This window comes from Stenella coeruleoalba (assembly GCF_951394435.1).
Source record: "Stenella coeruleoalba genome assembly, chromosome: 13".
NCBI classification, from domain to species: domain Eukaryota; kingdom Metazoa; phylum Chordata; class Mammalia; order Artiodactyla; family Delphinidae; genus Stenella; species Stenella coeruleoalba.
The window spans coordinates 61,562,452-61,583,675 of record NC_137159.1 but is presented as its reverse complement, the minus strand read 5'-3'; the positions used below and the strand labels follow the sequence as shown (position 1 = coordinate 61,583,675).

The 21,224-nt window shown below is 39.6% G+C and overlaps 1 long non-coding RNA gene across 2 annotated transcripts in view; it reads right to left on the bottom strand.

Moving 5' to 3' along the window:
• LOC307196465 overlaps positions 1-10,844 on the bottom strand; it is a 187,330-nt gene extending 176,486 nt beyond the window's left edge. For both annotated transcript variants that reach the window (XR_013831142.1, XR_013831143.1), the window contains exon 1: positions 10,660-10,844. This is a non-coding gene — a long non-coding RNA (uncharacterized lncRNA). The remainder of the gene's footprint in view (positions 1-10,659) is intronic.
• Between the last annotated feature and the right edge of the window lie 10,380 nt (positions 10,845-21,224).

Sequence of the window (21,224 nt, the reverse complement as noted above, 5' to 3'; positions counted from 1 at the left end):
TAATCTTTTTCTGTATTTTCAGTACATTTTTCCACTGTTTATTATCCTAGGGAAAACCAATCCTAAAGGCATTTTATACAAAATTGTCTGGTTTCTGGAACTCAATACATTTTATAGTGCTTGGAACATTTCATTGTCCATCCATGTCACTTTGCTTTCCTCAAAAATAAATTTATATTGATTCATGATGTACCACACTTTTCCATTATTCTAGTGAGGCACATTTTCAGATTATTTCTCCAAAGTTTACTCTTTACAAAAGCATTAAATATAGCATGAGATGGAGTTTTGTGACTTCATCAAAAAACGTTGAGTTTTCATCTAAAAATGTAGTTTTGGGTTTTATTACAGCACAAGTCTAAATATTATATTTTTAGATTTGTGTCAAATTTCCCCATGGATTTTTTTTTTTTTAGAAATGTGTTACACACAAATGTTGGCAACTTGCAATTCTAAAATTGTAAATTGTAAAAAATATTTTTGAAGAAAAGAGGTATGTCACCTTATATCATCCTTAAGTGGGGACTTGATAATAATATACCAATCAGTGAATTAAACTTTAAACTTAAAGCTGAAGAACAAAGTGATAAGAATAGGAAAGAAGATATTTTTCCCAGGAAAGTAAATAATTTGACTTTAGGTCAGCCTTTTGGAGCACAGTCGGGAAAACCAAAATAAGAAAAGAGATGCAACTGGCAAGAAGACAGAAAAGACAGTAAAAAAGTGGCTCAGTGACTCCATAGTAAGAAGAGGATAAAGGAACACATTGCCCCTTTATTACACGGAGAGAAAAGCAATAACAGTGGATACCAAAAAGCCACAGGTTTAAAATTGTTTTGTTGAGGATATTATTTTTTTCCAAACTGAGTCAAAACTTCACAGCTGAGAGGACTAGAAGGGCTAGCACATTAAAGAAACTTTCAAAATGTTTTCAGTACTGTGACTTCCTGTCATACTTATCATCTAAATACCATATTTTAAAACATAACCATATATTATGCTGTATTTTATCTAATTGTTTCATACAAACACACACACAAACATACACACCCCTGTCTATTAGTATATTCTAATTAGACTGTAAACTTCTTGAGTAGAGAAACTTTTATACTTACTTCATAATGAAAGTTTCCAGCTTAGAATAAAGTGCATAGCAGATAGTCTAAAAAATATTTGTTAAATTGAATTAGAATTGGTAAAATATCTGATAGAATTTATCAAAAGTTGTCTTTCAGGAGGTCTGACTTTCAGAAAAGTAAAATACAATACACTGTAGCAGCCTGAACTTAATCTTGATTATTCAGATGATACCTTAGATATTTATTTTCATTATAGTGTGTATCTCAAGCCTTTGAGGTTTTAATTTTTATCAGTGTGAGAAAAAACACAAAAATACTTAGTAACTGAGACACTTTTAATTGAAACATTATAGACAACCCAGTTTAGATGGTATCCATTGTTTTAAAATCTACATTTATTGTGTAGCTCACACAATTCGTGGACATAAATGATTGAAGCACAGAACCAAGAGCTGCTATGTGCAGACAAGGACTATAGCTGCATTCCACAAGAGCTGTGATGGCAACCATTCATTTTCAGCTATGGTCCAACCTAGGAGAGCCTCTCCCTTCAAAACATCCTCCCCAGCCCCTAAGGCAGGCAGAATGTTGACCACGAGGAATCCAAGGACAGCTAGCAGTGAGCTCAGATACAGAGAGAGATTTTTAGGACCTTGAAAACCAAAAAGAAGTCACTCCCAGGGTGGTAAGTGCTGGAGGCCAGGAGATAACAGAAAGAAAGCATAGAAGAGAAAGAGCTGCATCCCTTTAACAGGTTAGTGAACAGTATCTTTACATTCTGAATTTCAAGCTATTGTAGACCCAGAGAGTGGTCATTTTTTAATGACCACTTAGCAATTAGTAATGAGGGCCCTGATACAGAGAAGGGAGAAGCCTCATGAATTACAGCACAGGACAAGAATAGTTTAAGACACTGAAGACAATCCTAGACAAGGTCACCTAAAACAAAGATACAAATTTGAACCCAACCAGAAAAGAGATGAAAATATAATTACAAGTGTATCGTCGTACATCATATATAAGTATCCTGAAGTGGGGGTAGAATAAACTGAGCAGACACTTGGCTCGGACCCTGGCATTTTCTATCTATTTGATCCTGGAAATGAACGGGAAGCTAAGCATTCAGAATCTCAGTAGCACTTACTTTTATGTTTTGTGAAAATGGCCCACCAAGTGGCTTCTGGGATCTTGGTTCCCCGACCAGGGATTGAACCCCGACGCTCAGCAGGGCAGTGAAAGCTCAGAGTCCTAATCACTGGATGCCAGGGAAATCCTGTGATTATTTTAAAAGCCCCTGCTCTGGCATTAGACAGGTTACAGGTGGACAGCAAGTAGTGCCTATTTTTATTATTTCTCTCACTTGTTGTTCTAGCTGTTCTTCTTTTAAGAAAAATGAATAGGACGCTTTCATGATTCTCATTCTGTAGGGTCACTTCAATTACTTTTAAATAATGCTATGATTTCTCTATATATCCAGAGTTAAAGAAACTCCTTCAGTCAAGGACATGAAGCAAAATGGATTAACAATGCCAACTCCAGAAAGGAGGCCTAAGAAGCCAGTGTCTGGGTTCTTTTTTTTGGGGGGGGGGGGGGGCGGGGGAGGACTCTCAAAAATAATGACAGGAGCTTTCACTATTTTTTTTCAGCTTCTATCTTGATAATTATGAGTTCACAAGTCAAGAGATGGTTGCTTGGAGGGGTAGCAAAAGTACTACTCTTTCACCACAATTTTTAGATCTGAGAACATTGGGCATCGAAATCTTTAAAATGTACCTATTGAGGGTTCAACATAAAGTATGTAACCATGCTATGTACGTAGTACATGCTATTTTGTCTTCTTTCCTTTAAAAGGAAAGGAAAAGTGACATAGGTTAATCAATTTTACTTAATCACATGTTAATTATTAAATGAAACCATGCACTTGTTTTTCTTCAGATGCTACTAAATGAATCTAAACCCAGACACTATAGAAAACAGTATAATATCAATTACAGCAAAACATTTAGGATCAGGATTTGACACTTTCAAGTCTCTCACTGACATACCATCATTTGACACATGAAGTTGCTGAATTATTGTTACTTTCCTTGACCTGGTGCTACTTTAGAAGACATAATTACCAGGAACTTTGATTGTCTCTATCACTAAGTATGAATGATTCACTTTTTAGAAGAAGGAGAGTTGGAGGATCTGGAACAGAGATGACAGACAGCATTGTTGAACTCCTCTCCCACCTACATTCTATCCTCACCTGCTTCCACCTCACCCTCTTCCAGAAAGGAGTGATGTTGCTGCAATGAGTCACTGGAGTTCAGTGCAGCACAAAGCTAAATTCCAGGGAGAGGTTTTTGTCGTCTTGATTCATTTGGACTAATATGTCCATCAAAAACAAAACAAAAATTAAATAAATAAATAGCATAAGGTCCAAGAATTAAGACTAGACCACAGCTATCATAAAGAAGAGTTGTTTTCCACTGTGTGTGTGTGTGCATGTCTATGTTTCTTATTGATGATTTCACTGCTGTCTCTAAGTACTATTCATTCAGATTAGCACAAGGTGTTCTACTCTGGGTTCGAATTTGTTTACAAACAAAAACACGTGTTCAGATTTAATTTGTGATATATTTTGATAAGCATTATCAAAATGATCACTAGGTTAAGTGCCAGTGGTATGATCACTTACTGCCCAGTTACTCATATTTTCAGCTATCCAAGGCAGGACCACGCTTTATGTTCCTCAAAATAGAGTTGGCTACATTATTTTTTTTAATGTACCTATTTACAAAAACAAAGTGTATTTTATTACTATACCAAGAGTGATTTATTAGAGAGAATAATACTTGATTTCAGAATTTCTCAAATCTAGCAAAAATATCCATAAAACCCTCCTAACAACTGGTTTAAGAGCAAATTTTCATACACACACAAAAAAAAGGACTAAAATAAGTTATTTCCACACTTTCCACAGGTTTCTTGCTGAACTGTGAACTAAGAAGGTTTTCCCTGAAAATTATTCACTTGAGAAAGTTTAAACAATTGAGTGGAAATGATTGACAGAATGTTTTCTTCAAAATAAGTGACTGCCACCTGTAGCTCAGTGCCACTCACATGGAAAGTCCTTAATAAATGCCTGTTGATGGATGTGTATGTTTCAAGTACACACTCCATTAGCATCACTGATCCACATTCTTTGTACCATGATGCTTTAGTTAAACATGAAGTGCCAGCGTTTATAATTGTGGTTTAGGGTTCATTCAGTCAGCCAGTCAACAAACACTATTAAGTTCCTGATATTCATTTTTTTATTCCTTCATTCAACAAATTGTATTCAATGCCTACAATAGGCCAGATACTGGCCTTATCTTGGGAGGTTCAGCAGTGAATCCAATTGACAGTTTCCACTTCCTCCAGGCACTTGCAGACCAGTGAGGAGAGAGGGAAAATAAACAAGGAAGCAAATAAATATGTAAGTAAGACTGGTGCTAAGTGCTTAAAACAGAGTAATGGGATAGAGTTTGACTTAAAGGAGAGGGAAGACCTATTTTAGAAACTAAAGACAAGAAAAGTCTCCCTGAAAGATTGGCTACTGAAATAAATCTAGTTAGCCAATGAAGTACCCGAAGAAAGAAATATCCGGGCAAACAGAGAGCTAGGGTAAAAGCACAGGAATGGGAATGAGTGTAGAAATTTTGAGGAACAAAGACTAATGTGACTGAAACAAGAATGATAAGTATTTTGATTTTATCTTAAATGTAATGAGAAGACATTTGGGCAGTTTTTAAAAACAGATTTATTGAAGAATAATTAATGCAAACAATTTGTGCAAAAAATTTGCCCATTTTAAGGATGCAGGTTTTTTTTTTTGGATGTTGGGGGTAGGAGTTTATTAATTTATTTATTTATTTTTGCTGTGTTGGGTCTTCGTTTCTGTGTGAGGGCTTTCTCTAGTCGTGCCAAGCGGGGGCCACTCTTCATCGCGGTGCGCGGGCCTCTCACTATCACGGCCTCTCTTGTCGCAGAGCACAGGCTCCAGACGCGCAGGCTCAGTAGTTGTGGCTCACGGGCCTAGTTGCTCCACTGCATGTGGGATCTTCCCAGACCAGGGCTCGAACCCGTGTCCCCTGCATTAGCAGGCAGATTCTCAACCACTGCGCCACCAGGGAAGCCCAAGGATGTAGTTTAATGAGTTTGTCGAATGTGTATAAATCATGTAACCATCACCCCACTAATGTAATTCAGACATAGAATATTTCTATCACTCCACAAATTACCTTGCAGTCAGTCCCATTCCCCACCACAAGCCACTGGGAATCACCATAAATTTGTCATATAAATGAAATCATATAGTATACAGTGTGCAGTCTTTTATTTCTGACCTCTTATACTTAGCACAACGCTTTTGAGATTCATTCATGATGTCGCATGGTGATTTGAAATCCTATTCGGTATCTAAGAAGCAATGTTGACTTGGCAATTAGATATACAAGTCTGGACTCAGGGAAAAGACCAGATCTATTGTCTCAACATGTAGATGATATTTAAAAGCATGGGATTAGATGATACCACCAAATGGGAGAATGAGGGAGTGACACCTGGGGCCCTGCAATGCTGAAAAGAGGCAAAGAAGCCACTAGATTGCAAAGAGATATCTAATGAAATAGGAAGAAAATATGTGATATCACAGAAGCCAAGAGGAGAAGGCATTTCAAGAAGAGAATGGTCAGCTGTGTCAAATATCAAGTAGGATGAGGTCTTAGTACTGATTTGTCAAGCTGGAAATTGTTGATTACCTTGATAAGAGCTATTTTAATGGCTCTGTGCCAGACATTGAAAAATGCTTGGTATGACACAGTGAACAAAGCAGAAGTGATACTCTCTCTTAGAATTTACTGGCTAATATGTGTGTCTTCAGTTTGGTTCTTTATTAACTGTATGTTTTGACTGGGAATTTAACATGTAACTAGCTATTCAACAGATGAGTTTAGAACTTTGGAGAAAATTTGAGTTCTTTGAGTCTTACTCTTCGTCCTCTCAACAAAATTTTGATACAACTATACTAGAGAAGAATAAAACATTATAATTTTAATGCTAACCATGAGGGAAGGATATCATTTCTTTATCTTATATTTAAAGGAAAATATTTACTCTTTTATAAATTAATAATTCAGAATATGTTTGAAGACACAACCAATTAGCTGCAGTAATTTGCATTTTATGTTTTTTCATTAGTTTCCTAAGTCTTTTTCTGCTGTTTCTGTAATGAAAATGCCATCTTTCAAAGGTGAATGACTTTTTTTGCATTTGCTTGGTAATGAGCTTTAATTATCAACAGGCTTATTTCACAGATTTCAAAGTAAACATAGCTGTTGGTGTTGAAAGACTAGCAAACCCATGTATATTAAGTTTGCTTCTTTAATTTGGTGCAAAATTATTTCTCAACTACAAATGTATTGGGTAGCTTTTTTGTTTCTATAATTTTTTTGTTGTTGTTACTTATTTTACTGTTTTTGCTGAGTTTTTTATATAAACTGGATTCAGACCAATATTCACCAAACATCAAATACAAACTCCACAAAGTACCGTATACTTGACTTGTTTAATCCAAACCTCAGTGGTATATTCCCCCCACAGCATTATAGGAAGACAAATGAGAAGTGAACATAAGACACCACACAAGTAAAAACACTGCATCATAAATTATTTTTTCCTCCAAATGCATACAAATTTTGATTCTCAGGCCTAACCCACCAAGGATAAAAAGGACTGAGACAGATGTATCTAGTATATTTTAAGTCTAACTGACTAGCTTTAAAAACATAAATCCAATATTATCATTAATAAATGTTAGGTACACTGGAAACTCCATTAACCATCCGTGACTTAATTGTTTAATTGTTCAGTAGGTGAACTTTCACCCTGAGAGGTATCTTTAAGCAACTGAAAAGTCTGGTTATTTAAAACTGGTGAAGTCTAGTTGTACATCTTTATAGATTTATTGTGACCAAAATAAGCCTTACAGTTCACTATAGCAGCATAAAGGAAAAGAAAAAAGAGAGAAATGATGGAAAAACAACGTACAAACCAAAATAAAACTTGAAACACATTTACACAAGAGAAGATATGTTTGCTTTTCACAGGCCTGAGGAAAATAGTGATGAGTGAAGTTTGGTTTCTTAGACTCTTCCTCTTCTTATACTCCCTACTCCAGGTAAAAAGACCAGATCCTTATTTCCACGAACTTCCACCACAGACCATACCAGTCAGGATAGATCATGCAATGCTGCAATTACAAGCAACACCAAAATCTCAGTGGCTTAACCAACACGAAAGTCTCCTGCACAATCCAGGGCTGCAAGTCCTCAGTGGCACCTCCCTCCGTCTGTTGCATCTCTCTCTACGTGTTCCACGCTCTCTACAGCAGAGGAAGAGAGCACTGGAGAGTCAGAGACTTGAACTAGCAATCAAATGCCTCAGCAGAGAAGCCACAGCCATCTTCCAACCCAAAGGCCAGAACTAATCATATAAGCCTGCCTCACTGCAAGGGATGCAGCAAAGTGTAATTCTCCCAATGTGCACATTAAAAGAGGACTGTCAAAAATGAACACTAGAAGTTTCTATATACTGGCTCTACTGAAACAATATCCAAGCTCTCAATCTTTCCTACTCTGCAAACTTTGCTCAGAATTTGATTGGCAAAGTTGTCAGAAACCTTACTATCCTGACACTTCTGTCCCTCATGATACACATGAGCAATGCAATGGAGGGGAAAGGCCTTGTCCTGGGTCCCTCAACACACCAGATAGGACTTCTCTGACCATTCCTGTGATTTTTTCCACCAGGTCATGACTCTTCTACTCTGGATTGAACTCCTCTCCTCCACTTTCAGACTCGTTTATCAAATGCCTACTAGCATCTCCACTTGTGTGTCCAAAAGAGATCTGAAACCAACATGCCCCACAGGGAACTCCTGATCTTTATGCAAAAATCTGCTCCACCCAATCTCAGTGAATGGCAACTCCATTTTCCCAACTGCTCAGGCCAAAATCTTGGAGTCCTCCTTGATTCTTCTCTGTCATACCCCCATCTAATCCATCAGGAAATTCTTTCCCCTCTAACTTCAAAATACATCCATGACTGACATAAACTGGCTGAGTCATCCATTTGGTTGGTCAGTGCCTCTTCCACAGGGAGAACTCCCTGGTATATGTTAACAGGTGATACAAGTATCTTTACCCTCTGTGCCTACTCTGATAGGTCCATCTGCTCTCCTCTTGTCCAGACATATCTGTCCCCAATATGCTCATCTTGCTCCTTCCAGAACATGATCAATCAGCTAAGCCACTTTGCCAGTGCCCAGCGTCCACATTTATCCTTACCTCAGGCAATTTCTCTCTCCAAATAAAGTGGACTACCAAGACAATATCCAAAGTTGTGTCCACTGGGAGAATTTCCCTTCTCCGTTGTCTTTCAGGGCCACCTCAGAATGGGGTTGTAGTGTACCAACAGTCGACGTGGATATTCACAGCAGTCAAAATTAATATTCACAATCATGCCAGGCCAACCCATTCATGAACCAAGCTTCGATTTTTTTCCCTCCTCTGTCAGCTATTTATAAGGAACCCCAGCCCACACCATAAGACCTAGGTGTGAGCAAAATTTCAGGTACTGGTACAACTGTGATGGGTGATATGGGACTTGGGGCTTCCGTTCTTGTAGTTTACCTGTACCCTCTATACCTGCTCAAGCCCACTTCCAGATTTACTACTTCAAGCCCTACTAAGTTAGATTATTGATGGACCCAATTTGGTGGATCAGACAGTAATTAGTTCATGATGGGCAGTTATGGCCATCCCATTCAGTCTGCTGGGGTAGTAGCATGACAGGATCTGATTTTCAAATAATATATAGTTCTCTGCTGCAGATGGCACTACTTACTCCAGGAAGTTAGGACTTTACTCTCAGACTCTCCTATTGTGGCTTGGCACAGGCGCCATTGCAACATTCTTTCCTCCGACTGATATCTCCAGTACTGTAGGACTGGCCAAGTCATCTGGTCCAAGCCACAGGATTGCTTGCATCACAGTCTAGGTATGCTACAGAGTGTTTTCTGGGCCTCGCTCAAAGTTAGCAGTATTTTACAACGTCATTCAGCAAATGATTGGAGCAATATTTCCAAGTGCAAAGTATGCTGCCCACCAAAAGTTGAGGAGGTTTACCAAGTTTTATTACTTCTCCTTTAGGCCTGTGGTGGGCCCCTGAATCTATAGGGTTTATCTCCTACCCTCTGGACCCCACTTCTCTTACTAAGGCTTTCAGAGTACTCGCCACTTGTAGCTCCTCATGTGCAATTTATCAATATAAAATTATATTGATACAAAATATTGATGTTGACATATAAAAACATATTGATATCATCAATATAAAAGAACAATGTGATGTTCCACAGAATATCTAAATGTTCCAGGTCCCTTTAGACCATATTATGATAGAGAAAAGAAGAATTCACATAGCCCCAGGGCAATATCCTGATGGTATAATGTCATTGTACAAGGGAACTGCTTCTGATATTTCTTCCTGATGAATACGGAAAACACATTTGGCAGATCAATAACCACATACCACGTACCCACGGTTTTGTTAATTTGCTATAACAAAGATGCCACATCTAACACAACAATTGCAGTTGGGCTTCCTACTTGGTTAAGTTTGTAATGGACCTCTCTCACCGACCATGATCCATTTGGTTTTAGTAGGGACCAGATTATTGATTAAAATGGGGAAATAAGGGGACCAAAATGCCTGCAACTGCTGTCAAATACTAGGTCCATTCCAATGCCATTTTTTGAACCTGGGGAATCACATAGTAGTCATGGACTTGGTGGGTCCATGAACCCAGTGGACCCAGGGAAGAATGACCTGGGCTAGAATTCCAGGTATTACTTCACGCCCATATTCCTTTATCCTAAAAATGGAAATATAATGCAGAGAGAAAATGTCTTTGCAGCTTCTTCAGCTACATTTATAGCTTTGCCAGGTAGCTTAAAAGAAGGAAAGTGTAGTGGTTTCTGAAGCCACTGAATCAGCCATCATTTAAAAGTCAGTCATGAGATCAGCCAAGATGGCGGAGGAGAAAGGACCCCGAGTTCGTCTCCTCTCACGAGCACAACAAAACCTCAGCTATCTGCAGAACAACCATCTATGAAAAAGACCGGAACCTACCAGAAAAGATTTTCTGCAAGTGAAAACATAAAGACAGGTAAGAGGGGCGGACTCACGGTATAATCAAGTCCCGTACCGCCACCGGGGTGGGTGACCGACTAACTGGAGAATATAGTGCCGAGGTTCTCCCACAGGAGTGAGAGCTCTGAGCCACACCTTGCGCTCCCCAGCCTGAGGGTCCTGCACCGGGAAAACGAGCCCCCAGAACATTTGGCTTCCAAGGCCAGTGGGGCTTAATTTCAGGAGTCCCAACAGACTGAGGGAAACAGAAACTTCACTCTTAAAGGCACACACCAAATGTCACGCGCACCGAAACCCAAGGCAAAAGTAGTAGTTTGATAGGAGCCGAGGCCAGACCTACCTGCTGGTCTTCGAGAGTCTCCTAAAGAGGCGGAGGGCAGCTTCGGCTCATGCTGGGGCAGAAATATTTAGGCGCCCGTTCTACCGCGACAAGCCAGCGCCAGCTGGCGCCACTGTGGAGGCTCCTCCCTCTCGCTCGTTTGCGCCAGACCGGGCCCCGCCCAGCAGCCTGCAGCCGCCAGAGCTGGGACGCCCGCCTCAGGCCAGACCTGGCCCCGCCCACCAGCCTGCAGCCGCCAGAGCTGGGACATCCTCCTCAGGCCAAACGACTAAGCGGACACGGACACAGCCCCACTCAGCAGCTTCCGGAGACCCCAGTCACCTCTAGGCAAACCGCCACACACGGCCCTGCCCACCGGTGGGCCAGACAACAGCTCCACCCACCAGTGGGCAGAAAACCACAATCCCACAGCCGGCCAGACCCTGCCCTGGGACAAGCTGGACCCCAGCCCTGCCCACTAGCAGGCCAACACAAGCTTTGGAACAACCCAGACCCCATACTCAGCTGTGTCGGGAACTCACACACACCCCAACAATCTGACACCAGCTTTGGGACCCTTGGGCACTGCATCTGGACTCAGGACCTGGCTCTGCCTGCCCTTAGTCCGGCACTAACCCCAGGACCTGGCTTCACCCACCAGTGGGAGGGCAATAGCTCCAGAGTCTTCTAGACCCTGACTCCACCCACCAGTGAGCCTGCACTAGCCCCGGGGCCCCCTAGGGTTCTGCAGCCAGCCAACTAGTGACCAGGCCCCACCAACCAGCAAGGGCAGCAGAATCTGCACAAGGCAGGGCCTGGCAACCCACCAGACTAGGGGCCAACCAAGCATAACGGATCACACACATATCAACCCGCCGCAGCAGAAGGACCCACACAGCCTTCTTAGAGGAAATCCCTAGAACATATAGCTTGGGTGATGAGAGGGAAGTACACTGCTGGGACACATAGGACATCTCCTACAGAAGGCCACTTCTCCAAGGTCGAGAAACGTAAATAACCTACCACATACATAAAAATACAAATAGCAACTTAGACAAAATGAGGCAGCAGAGGAACATGTTCCAGATGAAGGAACAAGATAAAACCTCAGAAGAACTAAGTATAGTGGAGATAGGCACTCTACCTGAGAAAGAGTTAACAATAATGATCATAAAGATGATGAAAGAACTCAGGAGGAGAATGGATGCAAAGAGCGAGAAGTTAGAAGCCTTTAGCAAAGAGTTAGAAGGTATAAAGAACAACCAAATAGAGATGAAAAATATAATAGCTGAAATGAAAACTACATAGAAGGAATCAGTAGTAGACTAAATGACTCAGAAGAACAAATCAGGGAGCCGGAAAACAGAGTGGTAGAAATCACAACTGCTAAACAGAAAAAAAGAAAAAAGAATTAAGAAATGAGGACAGTTTAAGAAACCTCTGGGACAACATCAAGGGCACTAATATTCACATTATAGGGGTCCCAGAAGGAGAAGCATGAGAGAAGGGGGGCCAAGAACGTATTTGAAAACATAATAGCTGAAAACTTCCCTAACCTGGAAAAGGAAACAGTCATCCAAGTGCAGGAAGCACAGAGAGTCCTGTACAGGATGAACCCAAAGAGGAACACACCAAAGACACATTGTAATTAAAATTACAAAAATTAAAGATAAAGAGAGAATATTAAAAGCAGCAAGGGAAAAGCAACAAATACAAGGGAACTCCCATAAGGCTATCAGCTGATTTTTCAGCAGAAACTCTGCAGGCCAGAAGGAAGTGGCATGATATTTAAAGTGATGAAAGGGAAAACCTTATGACAAAGAATATTCCACCAGCAAGGCTCTCATTCAGATTCGACGGAGAAATCAAAAGCTTTACAGACAAACAAAAGATAGATGAGTTCAGCACTACCAAACCAGCTTCACAAGAAGTGTTAAAGGAACTTCCCTAGGAGAAAAAGAAAAGGCCACAACTAGAACAAGAAAATTACAAAATGAAAAATTCACCAATAAAGGCAAACATATAGTAAAGGTAGGAAATCATCCACATACAAAGCTAGTAAGGAGATTAAAAGACAAAAGTAGTAAAATCATCTATATCCACAATAAGCAGTTAAGGGATATACAAAACAGTTAGATGTAAAATATGGTATCGAAAACAGTAATCACGAGGGGAGGAGACTACAACTGCAGGGTTTTTTAATGCATTTGAAATTAAGAGATCAGCAACTTAAAACAATCATGTATATATATAGACTGCTATATAAAAACCCCATGCTAACGACAAACCAAAAATCTATAATAGATATACACATAAAAAAGAAAAAGAAATCCACTCAACACTAAAGGTAGTTATCAAAAATATAAGAGAACAAAAGAAGGAAGGGAAAAGAAAACCTACAAAAACAAACCCAAAACAATTAACAAAATGGCAATAAGAAGCTACATATTGATAATAACCTTAAATGTAAATGTACTAAATGCTCCAACAAAAAGACATAGAGTGGCTAAATGAATACAAAACAAGACTGGTATATATGCTGCCTACAAGAGGTTCAGTTCAGATCTAGAGACACACACATACTGAAAGTAAGGGAATGGAAAAAAGTATTCCATGCAAATGGAAATCAAAGAAAGCCAGACATTTGATTTTAATTTGCAGCAGTTGATTATTGGTGAGTGAGAACATTTCTACTGTGTTCGGCTACTGGCTGTGAATTACCTTCTGGTGTGCTCTGCTTGTTTAGAATTAAATTGATGGGTTGACAATAATAAAGATTGATGACCAATTTTTGTTACAAAAAAAAAAAAAAAAGAAAGCCAGAATAGCTAGACTCAGACAAAATAGACTTTAAAATAAAGACTGTTACAAGAGAGAAAAATGGAATCATAATGGGATTTGGGGCTCCCAATTATCAGAATCAGTTTGGACTCTGGATTTAACAACGCTTCAGAGTTCTAGGTATTTCTCTCTGCCCAGTACATGGTTACCAGAGTAAATGACCATAAATCCCGTTGAGGAAAGATTAAAGGAATCACTAGATTATACAACTTCTGTGTTTATGCAGGGTCCTTCATCATAGGAACTTTATTTCTGCTGATGAATCTGAGATTTGGTTTAGGTCTGGAAACAGAACAAGGAATTGTGACTTTTTCACTGAAGTGGCTGACCCCAGTCTTCTGCTCATTCTTGATCTCTTTGGACTATGTATGCAGCAGCATTCTTTTCACCTGCCCATCTATCTCGTTCTATAAATACCAAGTTATATTAGCCATCTCAAGAGATCTCTCTGTCTCAGGACACCTGGCTGCCATTTCAAATTTTCTGTCATAGTACTTAAGCCCACCTTATGTCTTGCCTTTAAGTGCTGCCACATAGCCACTGCTATTCTGAGATCTTTGTCATTCCCACTGCTGCTCAACAGAGCCAGTTTCATGGACATTCAACCAGCACAGCCCCACAGGCCCTGCACTCAGAAGTGTCCCCATATTTGGAGTTCAGTGCTCTGTTGTCACCATCTTGAATTTGCTTTTATAAGTGAAATTTGATGGGACGATGAAGCATACACTAGGGACTTGGAACCTTGGATCATATGTGGTTCCAGCTCCCATCACTTCATTCACCCTAGGACAAGTTCTTGACCAAGCACTCGTCCTGCTTAGTGACCACTGCCCCCTTCCATGCCCAGCAGGGGCCTGAATACAGATGTGGGTGACTGGGGTCAGGCATATGCACTGCACACCTGGAAGGGTCTACTATCACCCTGCAAGTACATATCTCATGCCCAAGGAATCACACTTTAGATAGCAAATAAAAACAACAAAAAAATGACAGGTCCAGAAAGACCAAAGACGAAAGGAAGAAGCTTTTTTCCTGATTTTTCCAGATTCATTGAGACATATTTGACATATAACATTGTTAAGTTTAAGGTGCACATGTGATGATTTGATACATTTACATTTTGAAAAATGATCACCACAATAAGTTTAGTTAATACATTTATCACCTCATATAATTACTATTCTTTGCTGTGGTGGTAGTCATGAGAACATTTAAGATTTACTTTCTTAGCAGTATAAAGTAGAGTCACCATGCTGTACGTTAGATCTCCAAAACTTATTCATCTTCTAACTGAAGTTTATACCCTTTGACCAACATCTCCTAACTTCCCCCAACACCTCCCTCCGCAACCCCTGGCAATCATCAATTTACTCTCTGATTCTATGAGTTCCGCTTTTTAAAGATTTCACATGTAAGTGATATCATACAGTATTTGTCTTTCTTTGTCTGACTTATTTCACTTAGCATAATGCCCCCAAGTTGTTTCATCCATGTTGTTGCAAATGGCAAGATTTCCTTTTTTTATGGTTGAATTTTATATATATATATTTATATATATATATATATATATATATATAAAATGTATACATCCATTATATATCCTTCTTTATCCATTCATCTGTTGAGAGACATTGAAGTCGATTCCATGTCTTGGCTATTGTGAATAATGCTGCAATGAACAGATATCTCTTCAAGATAGTGATTTCATTTCCTCTGGCTATATACTCAGAAGTAGGATTCCTGAATCATATAGTAGTTCTATTTTCCATTTTTTCAGGACCCTCCATACTGTTTTTCACTGTGACTGCACAAATTTACGTTCCCACCAACAGTACACAGGGTTCCCTTTCTCCACATCCTCCCAACACTTCCTTTGTGGCAATAGATATTCTCACAGGTGTGAGATGATATCATATTGTGGTTCTAACGTGCATTTCTCTGATGATTAGAGGTGCTGAACACCTTTTCATGTACCTGGTAGTGCTCTCAAGCATCTACATAGATATCCATTTCAAATATGAGGGTACATCCTTTCCTTACCAAGACCTTACTTTGGTTTGGGGTTAAAAGTTTTAAAACCCTATAGAATGCAGTCAAATATCCACTTATTGGGACTGCCCTGGTGGCACAGTGGTTAAGAATCCACCTGCCAATGCAGGGGACAAAGGTTTGATCCCTGGTCCGGGAAGATCCCACATGCCGCAGAGCAACTAAGCCCGTGTGGCATAACTACTGAGCCTGCGCTCTAGGGCTGGTGCTCCACAATAAGAGAAGCCACCACAATGAGAAGCCCACGCACTGGAACGAAGAGTAGCCCCCGCTCGCCACAACTAAATAAAGCCCGCATGCAGCAACAAAGACCCAACGCAACCAAAAATTTAAAAATTAAAAAATCCACTTATTATCAAACTTTCTGTCAGAGGATTATCCAACAGAAAATTTTATCTGCATAACTATATATACAAAATTAACTTCATTTTCTATTCAAACTTCACTTCCCCAAAGGTCCAGAGCTGTGTGGATAACACCCCTGCCCTGGCAATAACCCAAACTTAAAACTCAAGCATCTCTTTTGACTCCTCAAGAAGTAACATCTCTCTCACAATTTTATACTTCCATGACTGCCATTCTTAATTTCTCACTTTCAATTTTGCAATTCCTCATTGTCATCCTCAGTTTAATCACCCCATCACTCTAAGCTATGTTCCCTGTTACGGAGTTTAACTGCCTAACTGCTCTCCCTGCCTCTTGACAACCTTTGTATTCATCTTGTATATGGCTATCAGATTAGCTTTCTTGCGGCCCACCTATGTCATATGACAAGGCTTTTCAAAAACTGTCAATCATAAAAACTAAAGTACAACCCCTTTAGATAGCTCCTCAATGCTCTCCGTGGCCTGACTCTAAACTAACATTACATAGCCTACCTTTTTATTGTTTATGATTACCTCTCTTTATGTGCCATCCTCCCCATACCCTCCTTATCCTTTCCTGCTGCTGCCTCTCTACTTGTTCTAGCTCTGGTGGGAAACCACTCCTATCCATTCTTCCTGGCACAGGCTGGTGAATAGAGCTGTGGTTAAATGACCAGCCTCTAAAGCCAAACTGCAGGTCACTTGCTAGCAGGTTATTTAATCTCTATACCTTAGTTTCTTTTCCTGGAAAATATGTGGGGTGGGGGGTGGATTGCATCTACCTCACAGAGTTGTTGTGAGCATTAAATAAGTTAATACACGCTTAAGGCCTGGTACCCGGTTAGCAATTAAAAGAGGTTAGCTTTTTTTTTTAAATAAATTTATTTATTTTATTTATTTATTTTTGGCTGTGTTGGGTCTTTGTTGCTGTGCGTGGGCTTTCTCTAGTTGCGATGAGAGGGGGCTACTCTTCGTTGCAGTGCGCAGGCTTCTCATTGCAGTGGCTTCTCTTGTTGCAGAGCACGGGCTCTAGGCACGTGGGCTTCAGTAGTTGTGGCACGCAGGCTCAGTAGTTGTGACTCACGGGCTCTAGAGCACAGGCTCAGTAGTTGTGGTGCACGGACTTAGTTGCTCCGCGGCATGTGAGATCTTCCCGGACCAGGGCTCAAACCCGTGTCCCCTGCATTGGCAGGCATATTCTCAACCACTGCGCCACCAGGGAAGCCCAAGAGGTTAGCTCTTAATGGTTATTATCACCTCCTTCGTGTAGACTCCCCTGATTCCTCCAGTGAAAATAACCTATTCCTCCTCACAAATATTATGATGACTTCTCTGTCCTTCTCTAATGGTTTTTATCATTTCTTACCATCGGATATTTATTTGTATAGACATCTTATTTTCTCTATAGAATATAAGCTTCAGTTTATCATTGTATATCCCAACTCAATAAATTTCACATATTTAACATTAAATTTAATTAATGACTTGTTGGTTGTCAGATTGAATATAATTGTGGTGAGAGCAGTAGAATTTTTTTTCACTCTCTCTTAGAGGTTATCATCACTGTCACAACCTGGAGAAAATATCAATAAAATAAAGGAGTGTCTGCATACCCCAGCCTTGCCTACAGCCTCTTTTGCATTGATTATTATTTCTCCCCAAAAATGAGCTGTTTGTACAAAATGGCAGTGACAATGAACCATTGAAATATGGCTGACAAATTCTCTCTCTGGTTCCCCTTCCCCATAAACCACAGCAAAATAAGCCAAACCTTGACCAAGATCCAAAGAGGACAGGCTTTGTGGTTGCCTTCTCCTTCATGTAAATTCCTATCATGGATTATAATCTTAATAATGGTACTTTTATTCTGCCTCATATTGTAGACATTTGCATGCAGTTTTTCTCATGTTTATCCCTTTGCCGTTAAAATGGAAGCTCCTAAGGTTAGAGGCCATGGCTCATGTAGTTTTGTATCCCCTACAGTGCCTTGCACTGTGCTGCAAGTAGTATGGTCAATACTATATATTTGGAATACAGAAAAAGGAATCTTGATCTCTGCAGAGGTTGTGCTATCTTGATTTGTGCAGAGGCTGAACAATGTTGAAATTGACTGAGCGTGTAGGAAGGATAGCATTGCCTGGCAAGAAAGCCAGATAATATAAAAACAGTGCTGGTTTCTACATGAAATAATCCAGCACTCAATAGGCAAAGTTCTTAGTCACCATAGCCTAGTGAAAGAGAGTGGACTTTAGAGTTGAACTGAATTAGTTGTGAGTGTGTGTGTACCACTCAGTAGATGTTTAACCTTGAGAACAGTATTTAAATTTTCTTGAGTTTCAGAATCTCCGATTGTGAATGGAAGGAATATCTACCTTGTGGGCTTGAGTTGAGAATTAAATGAAGTAACATATGTAAGGCTTACTGAACAGGGCTCAGTATGTAGAGCATATACAGTAAGTGCTTGATAACGGTAGTTCTGTTGAGTATGACTTGATATGTGCTAGAAGGTAAAAAAGTAAAGAAGGCAAGTTTAGCTATCCTTTCAGGAATAGCCAAAAGAGATGACATCAGCAAGGAACTGAAAAAAAGAAGACAAGATAAATCAGTACAAGACGTAATAAGCATGTGCCTTTGTGAATACGGAGGAAAGCCCAGACTTGTGTGTTAGATGTGATGCAACGCTTTTCAGCCTCTTCTAGGTTGTACAAAATATTTAAGATATAAAATGGAAATCAATCTTATCAAATCAATTCGCAGGGTAAATGAGCCAGCAAATACCCATTTTACTCTTGCAGAGATGATTTTTTAGAATGTTCATAGCTTATACAGAGTCCCTGGTGGAAGCAAGAGCCACCAAGGTAAAGTCTTTAGCTATAACCACAGAGGGAGAGATTGGAGGAGGAGTGAGTGCCCATTCCAATTAGTAATGTCAAGGTAGTTATAAAAAAAAAATATTCCCAAGTTCCTCTAGCACAGTGGGAGAGCAAATAGGGCACAGAGAAGACTCACTCTTCTACATGTTCCCTTAGCTTACCTCCTTCCTGCCCTACACTCCTATCTATTGATTCTTGGACCTCTCCGGTCATGGAACTGGGGATTACATCCCAAAAAAACCTGTTATAGTCAGGAAATCACCAACACTCCATTTTCCCAGTTTGAGTGGTCTAACCACCCAGATTCCCACTGACACACCTCACTTACCTTGCCCAACTTTGTTCCATGCCTACTCTCCCTCCCTATCAAGCCATGACTGCTGCAGCAGAGAGAGCCAGACCACAGAAACCACATCCGTGAAGACAGCACTGTTTCCATTCACTGCTTTTCCAATGACTTGTTGGTGCTACTGCCCAAGTCCAAAAATCATAGACCTAGAGAATTTTTTTTTAAAAATGAAAGCCTATTAATAAATGTAAAAAAATAATATTAGAAACACCATTTTAATGATGTCAAATGAAACTATATTTACCTTGTACTCTTCTCTTTATTGCTTTAGACAATAAGCAAATATTTATTCTAGAATGATGACTTAAATACAAGGGGGTCTTTGATTTTATTAAACATGTCCTTAATACATTTACTTTTAATATCCAGTGAATCCCTAATCAGTGTATAAGATATGTTTATTCCAAAATTCAAATATTTGTTGGTTAAATTTCATTAGGTAGGCAACATAGTCTCTGCTTCATGCAATAATTGCAAAATGTAATAAGAGAACTATCCAGGTATAGCTCAGAACAGAGTTTAAATTTTGTTTGATTTTATTCTGTTTTTAGCTAATATTCATTGGGCGCTCACTCTGCGCTAGGCACTTCACATGCCTTATCCCACTTAATGTTGGAAACATCTCTCAGAGGCTGGTAATAAAATTGCCTCCATTTGACTGATGAGGAAACTGAGGCACAGAGAACTTAGGTAGCTTGCCCAAGGTCATGCACTAGTAAATGAAGGAGTCAGGACCTGAGTAAAGACAGTGTGACTTCAGAGACCCATCCCCCATCCCTCCACCCCCCACCCCCGCCTACCCTAATGCTCCCTCTGCTGGACTGAGTCAGAAAAGCTGGGCTATCCGCAAGTAACATAATCTCAGTTTAGTCAAGTATTTCTCCTAAATCAGGCATTATTTCTGTATATTAAAATGTTAAACGAGTTGTATAAAATTCAAAAATATTTATGAAATCCAAACTGTTTCATTTATTAATGACTGGCTAACGACTTGTAATTAAAGCACAATCTGTTAAGCCAAACAAACAAACAAAAAGTTAGCTTATTGGTTTGGAATGTAAATAGAGAAATCATTAACTGACTACTGTCTTTCCCTGCGGCTATATTTGATCTTTTGTTAGCACTTGGAGTGTATAGCAGAAATAGAGTACATTGGCTTTCCTGGTAGGAAAATGTATACTACCTTTCAACTTTGACCTTTATTAAACCCTCCAAATCTCTGATATTCCTGTCAGGTTGAGAAAATGGGCTCACTCCTTCTTAGGAGCAGAAATCTGGCTGTTTTCCTTGACCACAAAAAATACCAGAAGATCTTAACTATCTTTTTTTGGCAGATGCCTGCTACTGATTACTAGTAAGATGAGGCAAGAGGCTATGAGTGACATTGCCCAAATATATCAGGACTAATGGAAAAACACTCAGAATGCACGTCGTGTCTAATGGTGGGTTAGTAATAACATTTTTGCACACAAACAACAGACACATTTGTTATATGACTTTTCATTCATTGACGACTTATTATAGGAAGCCACTAGGTACATGTGAAAATAAATATTTGCTCTCAGCTACAGTCATTTCTTCTCGCTTTTGATTGCATTCTCTTCTAACATCTGTTTCTCAAACAAGGGTAGGTTTTAGAATTATAATACAAGAAATCCATTCCTCGCAGAAAAACAAAAATAAACCCAAGGGTTCTGATTAGCATTATTAGAGTATCCGGAAATAGGACTGCGTTACTGGAAAATCACTTCGAATCACTGCTCTTTGAAGCAGAATTATTAGTATTTGAAAGAAGAGAAGTATGTTGTCCTAAATATGGACTCCAGAAATTTGCAGACAATTTTAAGACCCAAACTCTGCAGTCTTCACAGTGATGCTGGGCTGTGAGTTCAAATATAGTGTTCCTTTTTTGGAAATGACTATTGTCATTGGATGTTAAACTCCAGCTAAATGTAAGGCTCATAAGATTGATCTCCATTCAATAATTTCCTTATCCATCTCGTCATTATCATCATTATTATAGTCAGTGGCAAAGACATCTACTGCTGCTTTTAGGAATGTACTCTGAAGTTAACACATCCTAGCAAGGAAGCTTCTCAAACTTCAGAA